Source organism: Netta rufina (genome assembly GCF_964035555.1).
Source record: "Netta rufina genome assembly, chromosome: 7".
NCBI classification, from domain to species: domain Eukaryota; kingdom Metazoa; phylum Chordata; class Aves; order Anseriformes; family Anatidae; genus Netta; species Netta rufina.
This window is the reverse complement of record NC_140130.1, coordinates 26,920,186-26,940,720: the sequence shown is the minus strand read 5'-3', so window position 1 is coordinate 26,940,720 and position 20,535 is coordinate 26,920,186. Positions and strand designations below refer to the sequence as shown.

At 40.7% G+C, this 20,535-nt stretch overlaps 1 protein-coding gene across 5 annotated transcripts in view; it reads right to left on the bottom strand.

Moving 5' to 3' along the window:
• ADD3 (adducin 3) overlaps positions 1 to 20,535 on the bottom strand; it is a 98,282-nt gene that overhangs the window by 72,131 nt on the left and 5,616 nt on the right. The gene's annotated exons all lie outside the window — the stretch shown is intronic.

The following is a 20,535-nucleotide window of genomic DNA, read 5'->3' as shown; positions in this document are numbered from 1 at the left end:
GTGAAAGTGACAGTTCTGCAAATGAAATCAGCTGTTGCCAAAACATGATCAGAAACAAGTTTTAAAAGCAACACAGACTGAGATTTACTTTTTGAGCCCTACCTATTTCAAGGGCCTTCTGCCACAAGCACCACACTGTGACCCTGTCCCAGCGCTCAGACGCCCACACGTCGATGGAGACTTGCAAAAGTCTCCCCAACTGGTTTTTAAGCATCAGCCACATGTTCTTAAAAACTGCCTGCTTTTATCTTTTTTATCTTTTTTTTATCTGAATTTCTTCACTGAAAGGGTTGTTAGACATTGGAACAGGCTGCCCAGGGAAGTGGTGGAGTCACCATCCCTGGAAGTCTTCAAAAGACGTTTAGATGTAGAGCTTAGGGATATGGTTTAGTGGAGGGCTGTTAGCGTTAGGTTGGAGGTTGGACTCGATGACCTTGAGGTCTCTTCCAACCTAGAAATTCTGTGATTCTGTGTGTGATTCTATCTGTTTTTATCTGTGCTGCTGTAAAATTCTTCCCTTTTAGTACTTTTTATAAGCCTATTTTTCAAGGCACACTATCTTTTTCTATCAAAGGTAGCCAGCTACAGCTTATCATTAAAAGCTATTTTGCAGCTTTCCTCTACCCCTCTTGACAGGCACGAGAAATCTGCATTAAGTTTCAATGAAAGCCAGACCAGCCCCTTTGTTACTGACAAAATTCATGAAAGCCATCAGCAGCGCATAAAAGGCAGCTAGCTAGCTTTATAATTGGGAATTGAAGGTTCCTGATGCTTTGTGATGCTTGACTCAAACATCTGATTCATTTGAAAACTTAATTTAATGAACTAATTTAATGGCTGTGATAAGGGAAAAATGTTAACATATAACTATACGGTAACAGAAATTAGGAAATACATACTGAAAGAAAAACACCTTCAGGGGTGACTGCTTAAAGAGAACTACCTGCTGCTGTTTATTTTCTGGTCGAGCTTCCAAATGTAATTCAAAACAAGTGACCCTTCAGAGGAATAATGATTTTTAATGAGCACGTGAAGTATTTTCTTATCTCTTCAACGGCTCTTCTGGAATACCAGGGAGTAGAAGCTCAATTACGAACGTGCAGGAGGCTGCATACCACAGTAAATTTGTTAGAGTAGAAAATGCACATTGTATAAAGAAAACAATGAATTAGAAATGCAACTCAACACATCCACGTGAGAAATGACTACTGAAATAATTCGCCAAAATACCACCACACATAAAATAATGCAAAATAGAAAGTTAATATTTCGCATCAAACTCTGTGGCCACACAAATGCTTGGGCCAGCAGTACTAAGAGGCAGAAACACTTCCCTTGCCAACGTTTACCTCTTCCATGTCTATGAAGCTAAGGCTTTAATGCCACATTCACAAAAACCCAAACATGCTGCCTCTTCGCAGTTGCTGTTTCCAATTTCTGGACTGATTCAACAGTATCCCTTTCCAGTTTTTTCCTCCTCATCTCCAAAACCCACAAAGGGCCACCAGTATGAATAAACATGTTTTGTCATTAAAATCAGCTGAAACACAGTGAAGATGCAACACATCTCTGTTTTTGGGAAGCATTGTTATGTTATTTATCAGAAACAAAACCCCGGGAGATCTGTTACCAATTGAGCAATATCTCCATTAATGAAGACTTTTTTTCCCCCTCTTGTATGATTTCAGGCTGTTCAAATTTTCCCTAAAATTTGTAATTTTTTCTTTTAGAAGTGAAGACATGGACTTGAATAAATCAGACAACTGCATTGCCTTTTCTCAAGACACGAGCTGAATGTTTCATGCAAGACACAAAGAATGCTTTGCTTCAAGCAAGGACATCTCACAACTTTATCAAATGAATGGCAATCACAGCTTAAGTGCACTCTGTTCTTTAATGCATCTAAGTTGGAAAATGATCTGTAAGAGAAGATCAACTGCATTGTCCACAAAGAACCAAGGACCAATACATCTGCATTTAGTGTGCATCCACTTGATTGTGTGTTTCTAGAGGAAAGGATGCAAAGCAACTTGATTTTCAGTCCACAGCTATGGTATGAAATTAGTTTCTACAGAAATCTGACAGAATCTCAGGGAATTCTGGTTTTGAGCTGCTTCTGCAGTGAACAGCATCAGCTGCAGAAGGCACACGAAGCAAAATCCCTCCAAACTGATTAAGGAATTGAATGCTGAGCATCCTGCAGAAGTAATCTGCAGTTCCAGCCCAGCACTTCACACAGCCAGCTCCTCCGCGTGTGCCACTGGTCCTGTGTGACTGCTGAAACATCCAACTGCCCACATTTCTGAAACATCTGACTACCCACATATCACGGTTCCTCTTTCACAAGGAAAGAATATCTTTCACCAGCGAGGCAGAAAACGTTTCTTTCCAGGAACTCCAGGAAGGACAAGTGAAAGGCGCTGGCCTCCAGGAGGGATTTCCAGGCTGTGAGCCCTGAGCCACCTTCCTGTGTGGTGGGAGCATCCAAACCCCCTGCCAGAGGGACCTGTGGTGGCTCTGGGTGCTCTTGGCACACTGGGGACACCAGGAGCCCCTCACCACAGCAGGAAAGCCAGGCAGGCCCACGGTGCTGCTGCAGGCCAGCACAACCAGAATCCCTTGGAGAATTTAAAAACTTCAGAGGTATGCGGTGCACTTCCGAAATTTTAAAATGAAACATTCCTTTCTTCCACCAAGCACCCACACCATGAGTGGTTAGCAGCAGGTGCTACAGCATGCACGGGTCTGCCGGAGGCACAGCAAGTCCTGTTACCCAATATCCCCAACACACGGCATGGCAGCTTCTCCGCAGGGTATATACAAGGTTTTTTAAAAAGTTACCTCAAATTCACATTTCCAGGTAAGTTCAGGTCTCCTCTCCATTCAATACAAAGTGCACAGAGAACTCAAAATAAAATCTTTCTAAAGCAGTTTCAATAAAGGCACTAGCAAGGCTAATTTGAACTCCAGGGAGAAGGCATCAGGTCCTGCTCCAGCTTCTCCTCATGCCATACGAGCTGTGTTGGCTGGGGCAGAGATTTTCACACAGATGACTACTTCTCAAAAGGAAAATATCAATATACCTTAAGGCATCAGCATTAAGAACTACTGCCAAGTGTTTGCCCAAAGACCAACAGTCCAGGGATTTACAGACATGGTCTGAAATCCTGGGTATGTTACCACAGGCCACGATATTTTCCGCACTCAACTCCAGTGCAGACTGTATTTCAATGCCCATCTTAAAAAAATAAAGGAATGTATTTTAGGCACAAAAAGCTTCAAAATAAATCCTTTTGATCAACCTCCCAAAATAGTTATTCAAATGATGTTTTAAAATGCACAGATCATTATTACTTCAGATTTATAAACCCCAGCACATGTACTATGAAAGAAAAAAGAAAGTAAATGCTTAATTACACACATTGAATAATCCAGATAATGGCCTGTCACACACATCATTCTGAATGCAAAGTAGAATGGTGTTTTTAGCTGTAAACACAGTACAAAATTGTAAAATAACTTTGTTATTTCCCTTGGCAAGAACACAATTCTTTAAGATATATTTCTGTTCTCAGCGGTAGATATACATACAGATAGACACACATATATTTGGCTTTTTTGCCTTTTAAGTTTTGAAGCCTTTCCTTACAAAACATACCCTTTAAGATATGATTATTCATCTCTACTGAAATATTTCCTCAAATAGAATAACAGCCATTTATCGCCTTGATAAAAAAAAACTAACAAAAAAAAAACAACAAAAACAACAACAAAACACACACTAGAAGCAACAACTTTCTTTTTGCCAAATTACTGTTGTCCAAGAGAACTGTGATTGTTTTCTGTTGTGAAATTGTCTATAAAGGAAGGCTGCACTCAAAAATCCCTGAGATGAGAGGCACTTACTGCTTTGGAGAGGGGAAGAAAGGAATACCCACAGCAAAGAACCCATGCCTTACACAACAAGAACCAGGCAGAAACAGAGACGTACAAAAGAAAGGTCTAAAGCTGAGCAGGTACCATCAGATGAGCACACCCAGATCGGCAGTATCAGGAAGGCAGCATGAACGACAGCTGCCCTCTTTGTATCTGGCACTGAACAATTCTTTATGCTATTGCCTATGGTATAAAACTAAACTGCACAGGTTAGGACACATTCCAAGTCAACATTATTAAGGGGAGATTGTTCTTTTCTATTATTTGAAATTTCTTGAGTTGTGTAACTATCTTATAAAAAACACAAATAAAGAACTTCAGTGTCTACATGATGACAGTAGTTGTTTCAAATATAAAAGTAACAAGACTTCTATTTGCTCTATGATACAGAAGTCTTAGCTTTTTTTCCTCCCCACTGCCAAGCTTTAGTTTCTAACAACTACTGCCACTTACAAGAAATACAGAAGATAATAAATTCCAAGCTGAAAATTACCTAGTTTTAAGGTGTGAGGAAACACTATAAAATAGTAATAGAGGAAAATAAATGCAGAGTTTCTTAAATGAAAGATAGTTGGAACAGATCTAGGGTCATTCAATGAAAATACTGCTGCTGCACAGTTCTGTCTGGTTGATATCACCAAGTCGAGACGAAAGACAGATCCTGTCAGATACTGCTGCAAAAGCCATTATAACAAAGTCTAACTGATGCAATCCTGGTTTGTCATTCACCATAGGGATTCCAGATTTCCAAAGGAGAAAAGGGGAAAAAAAAAAAAAAGGACCATTAGAACTGTATGTAAGTGGTACAGTCAATTTACAGAAGATTTGAACAATAATAATACCCCAATTTGCTTACTTTCATAGGACAAATCCCTACTTTGATGAATGTCTGCAAAGCACAAAGCTTCAGAAGATTTTTCAGAAGATTGCTCAATTAGTTTAACTTATTTTGCCACCAAAAGCTAAAGGAAATTCTTACGTTTTGACTCAGGAAGAGCCTTCATTTCACAATACGCATATTATTGTCCAATTCCCGTAACTCTAACTCCAAGTCAGTATGAACATCGCAGTTTAACATATATCTAGTATTCTTGAAAATGTGAGTTACATTTTCAAGACTGGGGTACAAGAACATGTCTTGCTAACCTTTCTTTCCCCCTTCAGAAAGAAAGTTTTCTGTTTTTATTCAGTTATGAGACAAAGCATTATTTGCAGCTTAGTCAAGCTGACTCACTTATAACCCAGGCTCCTCCATCACACTTCTAACAAAGCTGTTTTGGGAAGGAATTATATTTCCTTTTTCAAAACTGCAAGTCAAAATGGTACTCAAGTGTACAGTAAGAACAATACATATGCACGTTATTGCTAAACAAAAAGGATGCTATTTAGTTTTATATGTTCCTCCCCCAAGAAAGGTGGGATGAGGCCTAGTTTGGTTTAAAGATCTCCTCTCAGCCCCAAAGTTGAATCCAACCGTGCAGGCCTCCTCCTCCTCGCTTCTCAATAACCACCATTCTAATGGGATCCTTAACTTTTGTTATGAGGATTTATTGTGCACACTATGATCCCTTCAACAGAAATTACTTAAAAAGACGAAGAACACATGCACTGATCAAACAGAGCACTCCATGAAGTGGCAATGTAATGCTGCACAAGATATACATCACAGGCCAACACCATTTACTGAGTTCAAGTATAAAATAAAATAGCACTACAAGAGTGTAACATTTCCTGACTATTCACATCTCAGTGAATTTACACAAGCCCTTACTAGTCTTTGCAAATCACTCACTTCCACTGCTAAGCCAGCTAAACTCAAAAGACAAAATGAATACAGTTGTTTTCATATGCTGCTTTTAAAAGCTTGCCATATTAATAACTTGTACATCAAATTCAGTTACAAAAAAAAGAGCAACACTGGGATAGAATTAATTGACATTTCAACTTGAGTGTGACTACTGAATATTCTCTTTAATGATTCCAGTCTAATCCTAAGGTTTTATTTAAATTTTTCTTTTTACTATTCTATAGCATTATCTGCTTGTTAGATTGGGTTGGGATAACGTAAACAGAGGCTTGTTATCTGTTTAAGCAGAAAACCCATCTTCTGTAATATTGCATTAAGTCAACATTCAACTTAACACCCCCTCCATATTCTTATTCTCTATGGTCTTCCTGGCCACCCAACTCCTTCCTCATCTGTTGTCTCATTTTATTTCTGTTTTAAAAAATGAAGAAGTTCAGGTATTTGTACAAAAACAGTCATAACTTAGAAGAATGTTAGAAGTTGCATGTTGTAATAGCATAACATCTCAGGAACCTTCCTTAGAGTTAGCTCTTTGTTGAGCATCAACCTATAGGCTTACCAGCAAAATGTTGTCGTGTACTCAAGTTTCCTGTTTTAATATCCCCCCCCTTTTAAAAAAAAAAAAAAAAGAGATTTTTTTCATCCTTAGAAACAGGAAGTCATTAAGTTCAAAATGTTTATCCTAAATGAAAACATACATACTTCCATGACTGCTATTCAGTGACTATTGGGTGGTCTCAATCTGAATCCAGTTTCTGATCAGCAAGTGCTTCCCTTGTAGAAATTATCAAAGCCAGTATCACCAGAACACAGCCTCAGAGACCATGGATTGGAAAGGTATAAACAATCAGCTATTATAATTACAGTTCAGGATTACAAGATTTCTTTTTTTTTTTTTTCTTTTTTTTTCTTTTTTTAAAGAGTTTAGCATACCCACAAAAACCTCTCAAACATCTGTTTTCACTAACCATTTAAATCAATGTTTTCCCCAAATTATATCAGAAGTTGGCTTGCGTTGTACATTTCTTGGGATGAGGTCAGTAATGTGCATTAATGCAACGCCTTAGCTGCAGTAACATGTACGTTTGTTTGTGTTAGCATGTGAATGAACAGGGAAATTCATTAACCATTGGCATCCTCCATTGGGAAGCTTCAGAATGCTATCTGAAATTGCCTGTGATCAACATCTTCAACATGCTCCTAAACCATTTCAATTTTCTGTCTTAATTTTCAGAAGCATAAGATATCTTCACTTCAGTATTTTGACAATTATACATTGAAAGGTGGCAAGCAAAGACTTTCCATACACAAAACAACGTGACTATATGCCCCAGCTTAACACAAAAAGCTGCAACTTTTGATTTTAGTTTATTGTCATACTAATCCCAGTTTACTACTGCCTGCCTTTTGCGGATATAAATTAGGGTCTAGGAGAAATCAAACTCAAGTCCATCAGAACAAATTTTCAATTGGTTTTTCAACACCATCTGTGCTTATCACAGGAAAATTCACTCCCTCTCCAACTCAAGTTTTTAATCATTAAATATGTGGAAGAACTCTCTTCCGAGAAGATAACTGCAAAGCAGTTCCTTAGTAATCGTGGGCATTTCCAGAAAACTTGAATGCTCCTCCAGCTCGCCCACTTGCTTTGCGTGAAAAAGCAGTACTCAGAATTATCATCTGGAGAGGTCTACAGAAGTGCTGAGAACAGTTTCTGCATATTTTGATGCTCTATGAATCACCAAGAGTGGAACATGAAGCCAAAAACCTGTAAAACATACACATGTACAAACAGCAAGTAAGACCTATCTTAGACCTACCAAAATGTACCCTGAACATATCAGGAAGAGACTGACAGGAACTCATATATTATGTCACTTCCATATGAGACTATTTACATTTGTTTGGACCCACAGATCAATATGAACATCAGGAATTAATAAAGCCAGCAGTACAGAGCAGCTCTCCAGAGACCAGCCACATCTGCTCAGCAGTGCCAAGCTGCCAGCTGGAGAGAGTCCCAAAAGCCTTTTCAGGGTCATCATGCACAGCAAAAGCTCGTGCTTGGCTAAAAACCTTCCAGCCTAGCAACAAAAAAAGTAATACATATTCTGTTAATTACATTAAGTAATTAAGCTGTATTTAGCTCTGTTAATTAGAATGCTTAATTTTAACAGGTCTAATACCCACAATATTTAAATTCCTGTTTTGTCCTAGTATTGCAATGAAAATCTGTTTTAGACCACCATCATTCTCATGACTAAGTCAAAAAAAAGTTATGCTGCTAACAAATAGTCTATTGAAAATCCAAAACGAAAGTCAACCTGGATCCCAGGTGAAGACAGTTAATCACACAAGGACATTTTATCTAGGTATAAATTGTCAAAACTTCCTTTTCTGGTGCACAATTGATCAGAGCCTACTATAGGACAAAATAAACCTAATGGCAGATGTATTCGCCCCCCCTCCCCACCACACCTCTCAAGCATCTGCTACTCTATATGGAAATTGCTCCTTCCAAACACCTCCAGGTAGAAGTACAGTACATCCACACTCAGTTAAACACTCCCTAGTCCACAGCTTTTTCTGCAACTGTGGGTGGCCCAACTTTCATGTTAGAAAGCTACAGCTGGCACCCATAGCTACATGGGTCGGCACGTGCTGATGAGACGTGTGGCTGAGCACTACGACGGATGAAGCCCCACCATGTAGCTTCCTTCTGCTCAGGGGGTGCTCACAGCTCACTTTTATTACAGGAAATCATACCTCTGAATTTCCAGTTCTTGTCTTTCTGCTGCTTCCTAAGCTGAACACAAAAGGTCTGTCCAGGCTGGAGCTCTTTACAAGCCCCACAGGGGTGGCTCTTTTTGTGAAAAAGCCACTTTAAAAAGCATCGTTAAGATCAACCTGTTCAAATTAGTCTGAACAACTCATGCAAACGACTGCTGTGCAGTCTATTTTATTAAAAGCAGACCACTGCTTCCAAACCTAACTCTTAGCAGCGAGCAGCACCAAGGGCTTGCTACTAGTCCTCAAAGGCATCGTGTCTTCAAGGCTTTTTCACCGCTTACCCTCACTGTTGCTGAATCCACACAATGCTTTGGGAGCACTACCAGCACTGCACTGCCGCCAGAGCACGTGGGGCACTACCTACAAAGGCACCTGAAATTATCAGGCTCACATTCCATTATTGACTCAGATCCTAATTTTATGTCCCTTTATGTCCCAGGACTTACTATCCACACCACCCAGTACCCCAGACCGTTCCTGAGGGAACACAGATGTTATTTGCTCACCTCTGTAGTGTGCTGCAAAGTTTTTGGATGAAGAAATATTTCATCTTGTGGTGCTATATAAATAAACAAAGTATTATAAACAATCATTTTTATCTGACTGGGGTTATGTCATATGGTTTGCTTTCTTTATGAAAGAAAACACGTACATAAAGTGCAACCAGATGCTGTTGGCAGAGAGTCCATTTAATATGGACTCATTTCTAAAAACATGATTACAGATGTGGCCTACATCTTGAACCCAATGTTTAAGGGAAAATTCTCTATTTAATCATTTTACTTGCCATCTTTTTTTTTTTTCCCCTCTATCTTTTTTCATACAAAGTTTCCTAGAACTAAGAAGTTCAAACTCACCTTTTCATACTTCCACTACAAAAACAATTCACATGTACCCTTATCTACAAAAAGCTGAACATGCTGCTTAGGAAACACTGCTGTAAGAAAACTTTTCAGGAGAGAACTAAGCCTAGTCTGAGTTTCTTTACTACAAACAATGCTAACCCAGGACTGCCCCAACTCAAGTGTTTATTTTCAAAGTACATAAACGGTTATTATAACTCTACTCACCTTTGTGGAGACACTTAAGATACTTCACTCAAATATCTTTACTGTTTTTAGTTAAAAAAGAAATTCAGCTTATACATACCCAAGTTTTAGATCACTAATGACATGTTTAACATCTCTAACCAATCTGTAGAGCTCTTGGCCAGATAACTCAATTTGAGTTAGCTCGAATATATACATTGCACGACATTGTGAGAACACAAGAAGTTGTTTAATTCTGATAAGAACCCACTTAATCAACAAAACTAATAGAATAATAAATAAGTTCTAAACTGAAAATGAGTACGTCTAAACTGAAATGAATAACATTCTTCATGCATGCCAATTTATAAAATACTAGCAACTTAGCTCACAAAAGTTTTATTCAAGCTCATATTCATTTCAGAATAGGTTAGAAACAGCACAAAGCTTGACTACCATTCCCATCCAAAACCAAAAGATTTGTACCATATTTGATATCTAGATATTGAAGTATTTACGAACAGCACTCTTAAGAAGTGCACTCCTGAACTGGATCAGGCAAGTTCATATTCACATGGGTATTGAATCCAACGTTTAAGAAAAATTCTCTCTGTATATAGTCATTTTACTCTCACTCTACATTCATGCTCATATTCATGCAAAATTAAATTAGTAAAACCCAAGTGGTTCATGGTTATAAAGGTTATTGCCTTGATGATGTATTTATCATAGGAATTAAAGTAGTTGAAGTGAGGTTAGTTAACCACCAGTGACATCACTTAAATCAACAACTGAAAACAATCCCTGTTGCCAAATTATCTTCAGGTTGAACCTTTGAAAAAAAATAACTTGGCTCTTTCACAAGACATTGCCACTTATGAACACCTGAATTTATCATTAAAGCAAGTATTTGATTAACCTAGATTATTTTCCAAGCAGGGTATTAAAAAAGTCACATAAAATTATAAAAACGCTGAAGAACAAAATCAAAGTGGGGAAAAGCCCAATTTTCACCTAAAAAACACAATGAAAGATGAGACAATTGGCACTTCAATGTGAAAACCCTCTTGTAGTCAGGCAGCTTGGAATTGCCAGGTACGCTGCTGTGCTTGTCTCTGGAGGCAGTGAGACCTGGCAGCATCAGTCCTCCACAACTACTTAAAACGTGCCACCCAACCTCTAACGAGAACTTTAAACATCCACTGCATTCGAATTGAGCATTTTCGACGGGATTTTAGAAAGAAAAGATAATTGTATAAATACTGTCCTTAGAGACGGAATCAGATTAATTTTATGTGTGATTAGAACTAAGGGCTTGTTCAGAGAGGAAGCGTTGGCTGAGATGGATAAAGAAGGCAATCAGAGCACAGAGATGAGCAAATCATTTGTTTCTGCTCCCTGAGGAAATGATGAATTCATCCAGAGAGCGTGCCAGCTCTCCCGAGCTCAGCAATATGCCTACCCTGGTTTTCCTGGGGCGGCTGGGAAGGAGGGTGCAGGTAGGCAGCTGTGAAGATTGCTTCCAACAAGCTTCAATGCTACATCCGCAGTCAAAAAGAAGAGCCCACCAAGGTGTGGGAGCTTAAACTGTTTGTAATAAAAGGCTTGCTAAAACAAAAGGACATAAAAGAAAAACCTAATTGGGAATATTTGTACCTAATAGTGAAGCTGACCTACAGATGGGGTGAGGGGGAGCAGTAGAAACAAATGAGGATGTGTGTGTTTGTTTATTTTCTTAAGAGGGAATGCAAACAAACAGAACTGCTTAAGAACCTGAAACCTCCAGGTGGATCTGACCACACTGAAGGCAACAGCAAAACTCCTTTCATTTACTGGATGCCAGCTGTTTCACACTATGGGCTGTCTGCAGAAAGGAGGAATGCCAGCAGCTGTCAGTCACTGGGGGCTTCAAATACCCTAAAAGCAGAAGAATAACGCTGCAGCATTTACACGGTTTATATTGAAAAGATAATTAAAACAAAATCTCACAGCCCAAGACTTTCCATGGGCTAAGCCAATATGCAGATGGGGCAGTCAAATATTACAGCAGTCTGAATGACGAGCTGAAACCTAAACAGAGACTTGTTATCCATGTGTCATCTGCGCAGAGCTGGGAGGACCCAAGGATCCGGACCCCACCGTACAAAGAACGTGTGTGCAGGCACGGCAGTGTGAGAGCTCTATTCACACTTCCCTAACGGGGCACCCTAATTAGCCAGCTCAGTCTGAGCTGGGTTTGCCTCGTTGTAAGGCTTCCACCAACAACAGAGCTCTCCAGAAAGCAATTTGAGGCAGGGATGTGATTAAGCAGAAAGCCCGGGCTGGATGAGCTGGGCGGCTGAATGGCTCCTGCCTTCCCTCTGCCTCAGGGACCCAGACAGAGATTCTGTGGCTCCTGAGCCAGCTGTGGATCCATGCCCAGTGCAAACCCCACAAGCATCACGAGATGCTACAACAAAATCCTTCAACACACACACAAAAAAAATCTACTGTTGTGTTTTTATACCCCCCCCAATCCATCAAATATGCCAAAGACAGCACTCAAATTAATCAGAAAGCTGTGCAACTGCACACTTCAGTCAAGTCTGCACTAGCTCAGTTTACCACAAAGAGCAAACAAATAAAAGATCAGATCCTCATGTGCTAAATACGAACTCAGACCACTCAGGAGACTGAATTTCACACAATTTCAAGTTAACTGAATAATGTGAGGATGTCCACTGGAACATTTACTCTTGCACTGAGTTACACAACCCTGTAACCCTCACAACCCACAGCCTCCTGTAAATAACTATGTTTTTCCAACACATCCATGCTCATCTCGCTTCCGGTCAGTAGTGGACATTGCAGTGATCTCCAGGCAGGCAGACAGACCCTACTTTTAGAATTGCTTTAGTAATTTAGGCACTTCAGGGCAAACTTTTTTTTTTTCCTCTCTTACGTAACACCCATTGCTACAGTCCACAGAAATGTTTCCAAAAGTTTCTCCTCGAGGCTATATACAGTTTTACCCCTTTCATCAGCTTTCTTTTTCATCAAAAAGATTTTTTGTGTGCGTCATACGCATATATAGTGCACAAAAAAAAACCAAAAAAACAACAAAAAAAAAAAACACAAAAAGGCTAAAAATGTTGCATTTGCTATATTTGACTATAATGCACTGTAGTCATGTACTGAAAGTGCTGATCTCAAATCACACACAGCTTTTTGTTACATGAAGAATCCAGTTTTCATCTTCCAAAGCACTATACGATTAGTGACAGCAAGGGCTTTCACTTTACCTGAGAGCTGTTTCTAACATGGACAGTAGAAAAGAGTGGAAAAGGAGTTATGTAGTTGAACCTGAATATGAGAAAGAGCATTAGAAAAGTCTGCTCTGGATTTCTAGATTAAAGAAATTAATAAGGCATTTTGAACAGCACATGCAGAAACAGTGAAAAGAAACATTTCTGTGTATTAGGTATGACTCAAAGTTGTACCTGATTGTATACCAACATGCAAAAACACAACAGTTATTGAGAACAAAAATGAGGAGAAAATACCACCAAAACATTTAAGAATCAGATTAAAAGGACATTAAAAATACCTACAGCTTTGACTTCAGCAGCTTTACTAGGATTATACATTAGTTTGTAAGTGTTAATGCCAAGACTGCAATTTTTTTCCCTCCTCTCTCTCTCTGAACAGTATCTGTAAAACCACAGCACCGCACGCTCCTTGGCCTGAAAGATCAAGTGTTCTGGCACAGCAGAGATGAGACAAGGGACTCGACATCGTTCCTCTTCTGCAGTGGTTCAGCATCAGAACGAGAGAGAGCCAGCAGTGTGCTCTGGCTTCTTGCTTCACCCGAGAGGCACAGTCATTTGCTGAAGGCTTAGCAAAGCTGTTTGCATCCTGAAGTATGTTGTGATGATTCTACCCTTATAATTAAGATCACCTTATAACAGAAGCTGGAGTGAAAGCCAACAGCAGCAGCCAGCTGAGGCACACCAGAGAGTGGTGAGGAGCACCAGGTACTCACCACTCCTTGCCAGGCACGAGCCCAGTGCTTGGCACAAGGCTGCGAGTACCTCGGGCACAACCAGACCTATCAGGCTGGCTTCAGTTACACCCTCCAGTGACTCTAGATGTCTCCTGCTGAATTTACTGCCCTAATCAAAGAGACTTCCTGAATAAGCCAGAATTCAGGGGAAGTGCATAAAGATAGGACACAGTGATTAACAGTATTGCCCGAATTGCCTGCTATTGGGCTTTCAACTACTTCAGACACTCAAGCTGCTTCAGTTTTAAACTCTGCTTAAAGCAAAATGAGCAAGTGCCAATAAAAAAATTGATGGAAAAACCAGCATCAGCCAAACCCGGCATTGTTTGTTTCAATTATATAGAATCATTATGTCCGGTCCTTGGATCCTCTTTATTATACCCTCATTTCCCGACTGAAGAAGCCTCTGTAGCAGAAAACCCTAAGGAGCCATAATTTAACAAAGACAGTATCCAAATTTGATACAAAGACTGCATGAATGAAGCCAGTAATCTGGGTATGGTTAGAGGGTTTTTTGTTGTTTTTTTGAATTTCCAATGGACAAAATGAAAAACTACATTTGATAATAAATCATCTTTTTTACGAGTTAGCTTAATACCCTTCCTCTGGGTACAAGAATGTAATGCTATTCTCCTTGCCAAGAAACAACCAAAAAAAAAAAAGCATATAAGACCCACACGGAACAAGAAATGAAACAAACAGATGCACATGGTATTTTCAAAAAAGTTTTTTTTTTTTTTCCTCCTGCATGTCAGCTCTCTCACTACCTGAGCCCCTTTACAAGGGGCAGTGAGAGGCCAGCCTTCAGCAAGCCCCCCGAAACAGAGCAGGGAGGGATGTGGCAGGGCAGTGCTGGGGGACACAACTGGCACCCCAGGGCATGAGACCTACACAGGAGCTATGGCCGACAGGGCAGCCCTGAGAAGAAGGGCTGAGAACACAAACCTGAGGGAGGACAATGCCTGCACCCAGCCCAACAAGAGCAAGAGGCACCACACGCAGCCTTCACGCACTTAAAAGGCCCAGCATAACCAGCTCCCTCTAAGCCTTTTGGCTAATCACATCGAAAATTCAGGAGCATTCAGCCTCCCTCTTTTGATTCATCTAACGCCGAAACCAGGTCGTCCGACCCGCTGACACAGCCGGGGCTGTTATTTTTAAACACAGCCATAGTCTATTTAGCTAAAGCATCTTTACTCTGACTGAGCCAGTATTACTTTGATAAGACTCCTTAAGTATCTACGCTGAAGCTGGCACATCACATCAAACAAAAAAAAAGCACAAAAACTTCTGGAGGTAACGCTTCATTGCAGATGAGGGTGGGGGGACAAACAGCAATAACAAACACAGAAAAAATAAAAGCAAAAGGAAAAGTGAGGAACACACCAGGATAAAGGACATGAAGTGCTAACTACAGGACAGCTATGCATGCTGTGAGCGCGTATCGTTCACCACCTGCAGAGAATAACTGGAACCATTTCAGTCAACTCCAACAGCAAACAGCTTTCTGCTGTTGGAAAGTCAGCACTAAAATTGTTAAAACAATTTTTGTGCCAAGTTTGTTAGTAGCAACACTAGGTTTTCTTACACATCATTTAACCGATGAAAACCTGGATGGAAGGAGAAGTTGGATAACACTGTTCAAACGATGTAAAGAGACCACAGGTTTTAATTACAGGACACTCTGGGAGGCAGGCTGAGCTATGCTAAGCCAACCTATTTGTACACATTTTTCTCAATGCAATTGTCACTTCTTCACATATAAAGTTGTATTGCAGCCGTATGCATAAGTTCATTGCCAGAACCAAGCACAGCCCCATTCTTTCTCACCAAAACAATCACTTTGGTCTCTATGTTGCAGAACACTAACATATGAGAACAAGACACCCTGCTTTGCCTGATGCAAAAAAATAGCAATTTTACACACTGTTCAATAGTAAAACCCTTTTTATTTTACATGAGAAAAATTAATTATGATGCTTTGCTCTGTACAGGAACGCTGCAGACTGAAAACAAGGGTGCAATAGAAAGCAACCCCAATGCCTCACCCCAAGCACCCAGCCTGGGACCATCACCCACCCACCAGCAGCCCCATGGAGCTGGGACATGGCTGTACGATGCTTGAGCCCAGGAGTGGCTGCATCCAGTGTGCAGCTGTGCCAGGCCACAGCTCTGTGTGTGCAAACTGCCCTGAGGCACCCGCTGCTATAGGACATCATGCACAATGCCACTCGCTGCTGTAATGTGCTTGGTCTGCCTGGCTGCCAGCATCCCATGTCCCATGTCTGACACCCCAGCAGCACTCCAGCTCTATGTCAGGACACACTAACGCTCGCAGACGAGGGGAGCCAGTTGGTTATTTTACTCCAGTAGTAAGCTGACTTCAAGGACTTAATGCAAAATGAGAAAAACCCAAATCGCAGAGACACCTTCCACTGTCCTGCCTGCACACACACTCCATACTTCCACCTTCTGCAGCCAGTAAGAGTTCGGTGAACCAAATGCACAGATACATAACTAACAGACACGACTGCATATTATGGTCTAAGGATAAAATACGTAGGCATGCTTCAGTGCTTATTCCTAAAGCTTCATCAGCTTTTTCACTCCTCCTCTGCATTCTGTGCACCAGTTACATCAGCAAGTCCCACTTTCAGCCTGGTTATCCCCATTTTTTTTTTTCCTCCCCCTCCCTACATGACACTTTCATTCTTCAAATCCAGCATCTAGGACAGGAAACTCTCCAAACTATCAGATAACAGGAGTGGCTTTTCAAAACTTGGAAGGTTTGACACATTTCTGAGCCTCTTAAGAATTGCCAAAACAAACAATGGACAAGGAGGTTTTAATTAAAATAATTCTGAAGTCTATGTAGTTTCTCCAAAACATTGCCTTCACCCCAAAGATCCTCCCCTCAAACAAGACCTTTTCCCCACAGATTTTGGGAGTATTGGCAGAGCAGGGGAAACCTAATGACCTGAAGCTGCCAGCTCGTATCTCAAAGCTGAGAGAAACTGCCTCTTCATTCTGACTTGCCTTAAAACAAGCCTCCTTGCAAAAGGCTTAGCTTGCAGACAACATCCACAAATGTATTTGAATGGACTCAACAAGCCAGCATTGCCCCCTTTGTAGGATTTTAGGACCGGAGCCCCAAGCTCAGTACAGACAGGTTCCCCTGTCCTTGGCACGTTCCCACCATTGAGACCTTGCACCTGCTCCAGTGCTCGCGTGGCTCCTCCTGGAGCCAATTCAACTTATTAAAAAGAATTAATGCAGAAAGTGAAAGGAGAGGAGGTGTTCTGCTGCGTTTTCACATTGGGCTACTTAAGTTTAGTGAGCACCAGCACTTGTAACAAAAGCATTTGGGACAGGATCCAACTATATGTGGCTTTCTTGTATTTCTTTAAATTGGTTTTGGAAAGCAAGAGAGAGAATAACCAAAAAAAAAAGTTTAGAAAGAAGGTAAAATAACCTTGGAGAGAGGACATTACATTATGCCATGTGAACCAGAATGGTTTCCCCAGCACAAATATATGCCAGCACACATTCTTCAAGTTAACTAATAAACTGAAGAGCCATAAAATAGAATTACTTGCGCTACACTTTTACACACTATAGCTGGTAATTCTGCAGCTTTAATTCCATCTTTGAACTATCAGTTATATTGACAAATAACAGCGGCAGCAGTGCATTATTACAAAAAGGAGTAAACAAATGACCTCTATCTAACTTTATTAAGGTAATAAAAGGCAGATTTTTTTTTTTTTAAAACTTTCTTCAAAGAGAGTTTTATAGCTAACCACCAGCAGGGTGTGGACTGAAGCTAAAAACTTTGAAATAGGTCCCTGTGAAATCTGAAACCAAAATACAGCAAAGGTCACCCTTCTGCGAAGAACCGTCTGGTCTGCATGCATGCTATAAGCAGAGCTCTGTTAGCTCCGCCGCAGTAATAACCTCACTCAACTCGCCCCCTGGGAACAGCAGCAACATCGGGTTTCTACTACAAAGATAAATTTCCTACACACAATACCCGTTACTATACATTTGCAGGATGTTTGATAGCAGCCAGACTCTCCTGTTACATGGCATACCTCAAGCTATTTTTTTCTTGTTAAAGGCTAGCCCAGGTTATAAATATGACTCCGTGACTCCAACTCCCACCTTTAGCTAATTCATTTTAGTCAACGTTTCGCAGACAGTAGAGAGTCTTATGCAAAGTATTAGCGAACATTAAGAGGAAAGGAGGCGATGCATTTCATTTATTTTTTTTTTTTAACCCAAAGGAGACTATTAGAACCCTTTTCAGCAAGGAAACATGGTGAATTTTTCCATCAGAGATAGTATCAAACCCAAGTATGGGGACAATCACACCACTGTGCTGTGGTCTGCCTTGTTGAGCTGGCCCTGGGATGGCCGGGTGATTTCGGGCTGCTGCTGGCTTCGCCTATGGAGCCGGAGCAGCCCTGACCAGGCACTCGCACCTCCAAGCATTGAGCTCTCCCTTCCCTTGGCTCAAGTTGCATCCTAGGTGCTTGCCAACTGAGGGAAGATTTGGCAATCTTTGCAGCTCAGCAAGGATTTCACAAAGGGTACGACTGGAAGGCTAACTGCCCTTGCTGGAGGACACTTCTCTGGCAGCACTTCACGCCCGCCGGTGGCCACGCCGGGTCCATCGCAGGGGACAGCGCCTTGACCCAGGCAGTCGAAAACCTTCAGGCTTAAGATACTTTGAAGGAAAAATGTTCCACCTGGCAGTAAATTAAGTCATTACATTTGATTAGAAGCACTGACACACAGTGACAGCCTCACGTTAGGAACAACAAGAACGAACATTTTCTGCTGATCTGACAGCAAAAACTGTCATTTGGAAAGAGGCAGTGGTTGAGTAGAATCAAGCAGTCTTTCTGGTCTAGCCCTTATTGAGCTGTCATCTCAGGGCATGTAAAATCACAGGCACTGCTGTTTAAAAACATCTAAGCTTGAGCAAACAAACACACTGGAAGCACAACATACATCCAAACCCGCATCTGAAGAGGAAGCAGTGTTTCAGTTTCCCTCCCAGAGCCTGGCTCACAGGAAAGCATCTGATGCAAAGAGGGAACCCACGCTGGCCCTCTGCCGCCTCGGGGCGAATTATCCAGGTACCTCTAAGTACCACCTCCTGGTGTTTTACAGCCCAAACGTTTTATGTAGTTAAACAGAATTGTCTTGAGTTCACATGTTTTAATCAGGAAGCTCCCTGGACCCATTTCAAGGCACAAACTTTTCTTTTTCTTTATAAACTAACCTGGTTTTGAGCACAGACTCACTCACGTTAGTGCTTTACAGATGTATTCAATCTCTTAGCACACTGCAAAATTATTTAAACAACGTTTGAAATAGAGAAGAAAAGGAGGGGGAGAACCTGACTGCCAGACCACTAGGACTGTTTTTTGTGCGTGTGTTTTCTTTAATTATGGATTTTTAAATCCCACAAGTTTCAAAGTATTTGCAAAATCCTCTGCATGTTTCTTCTATTTTTCTTTTTTTTTCTTTTCTCAATACTGGTACAAGACCCGTGATTTTGATTAGCTTGATAACGAACAAGCCAACTCTATAAAACGGGCTTTGCTGGTTACAGGCTTATTTTGCTTTAGAAATCATTGCACTGCCCATTATTAAGGCACGTCTCACAACTTCCTTTTTCTCCCTCAGCTGCTCAGGATTAAGCCTTTGCAATGAAAATATTTATGAAAATTTTACTGAAAGATCTACTTTGGACACTTCGTCTTAGGAGACGGAGCACTCTGTTCCAAATCATGCACACGAGAGGTGTCTGCCAAGCGCTCCAGCTGTGTCCCTCCAGTCCTTAAGCCATTTAACACAGAACACGCACGTGTCCTTTGCATGCCAAGTCAGCTATGCGTCAAAGACAAATAGCTCTGAATACTCAACTTATAACAATCGGCACGCCAACAAGAAACCTAATTTGTATTTGGTAGTACGTACATTGAAGGGAATGGGGGGAAAAAAAAACAATGCATGTATATATATTCTTTCATAACATTGAGAATTTAAGGAATAAGTAAAATACACAGCCTTTAGCATGAAAATATACAGTTTGCCCTAGGAGACAACAGCTTCCATTTACTAAATGAGTTGAAGATCATGAACATCTCTGCTTTCTGCCTTCTAGCCTGACAGCTGGGCCAGAAAAAAAAACTTAATTGTTTTGAATCTCTAGAAGAGTCTTGCCTTTGCATATACTTTTAGACAAGCATGCATTTAAAGCAAGCTGCCATTCGAAGCCAAAAATTCCACAGATTAACTGTGAACATTACAAAGACTTAAGACTCCTCAACTTGGCATTTAGTACAATACTTTATATGCAATCAAGATCTGAAACACGATGATAGGCTTGCGGGCACTGCCACATTTTAATCACGATAACAGAAATATTTCACTAGGTATTCATTTATTATGGCAGTTATATTATATCACAGGGGCTAATGTTGAATTCAGTTAACATGGGAGTGCCAGCTGTTAATTTGATGTAGAAACCAGCTTCTCGCACCCTAAGTTTCACAACCACCATAAAAACTGCAGATAATACAACTGAAAACAACCATAAGAGGATACATGATCTTTCCCTCCACAGAGTACTACACATCACGAAATCTCAAAGTTTGAATGTTCTAACAATTAACTTTTTTAGTCTGGTTTTGGGGTTTCAGGATGCACAGCGAATACAGTAGGCTGTCTGGTATGTAGCAAAGATTGTTGTATTAAAGGCATGCCAGAATAACTAACTGGTTTAGATCACGTTTTACTCCTGTTTTAGCATCGTCCAGGAGCCTGGAAAAATGACTGTGCAATCCATAAGCACTCCTGCAAACAGCTGTGTATTTGTGTCAGGAAAATACACAGGTATTTTGCCATGCCACCACCTGTGT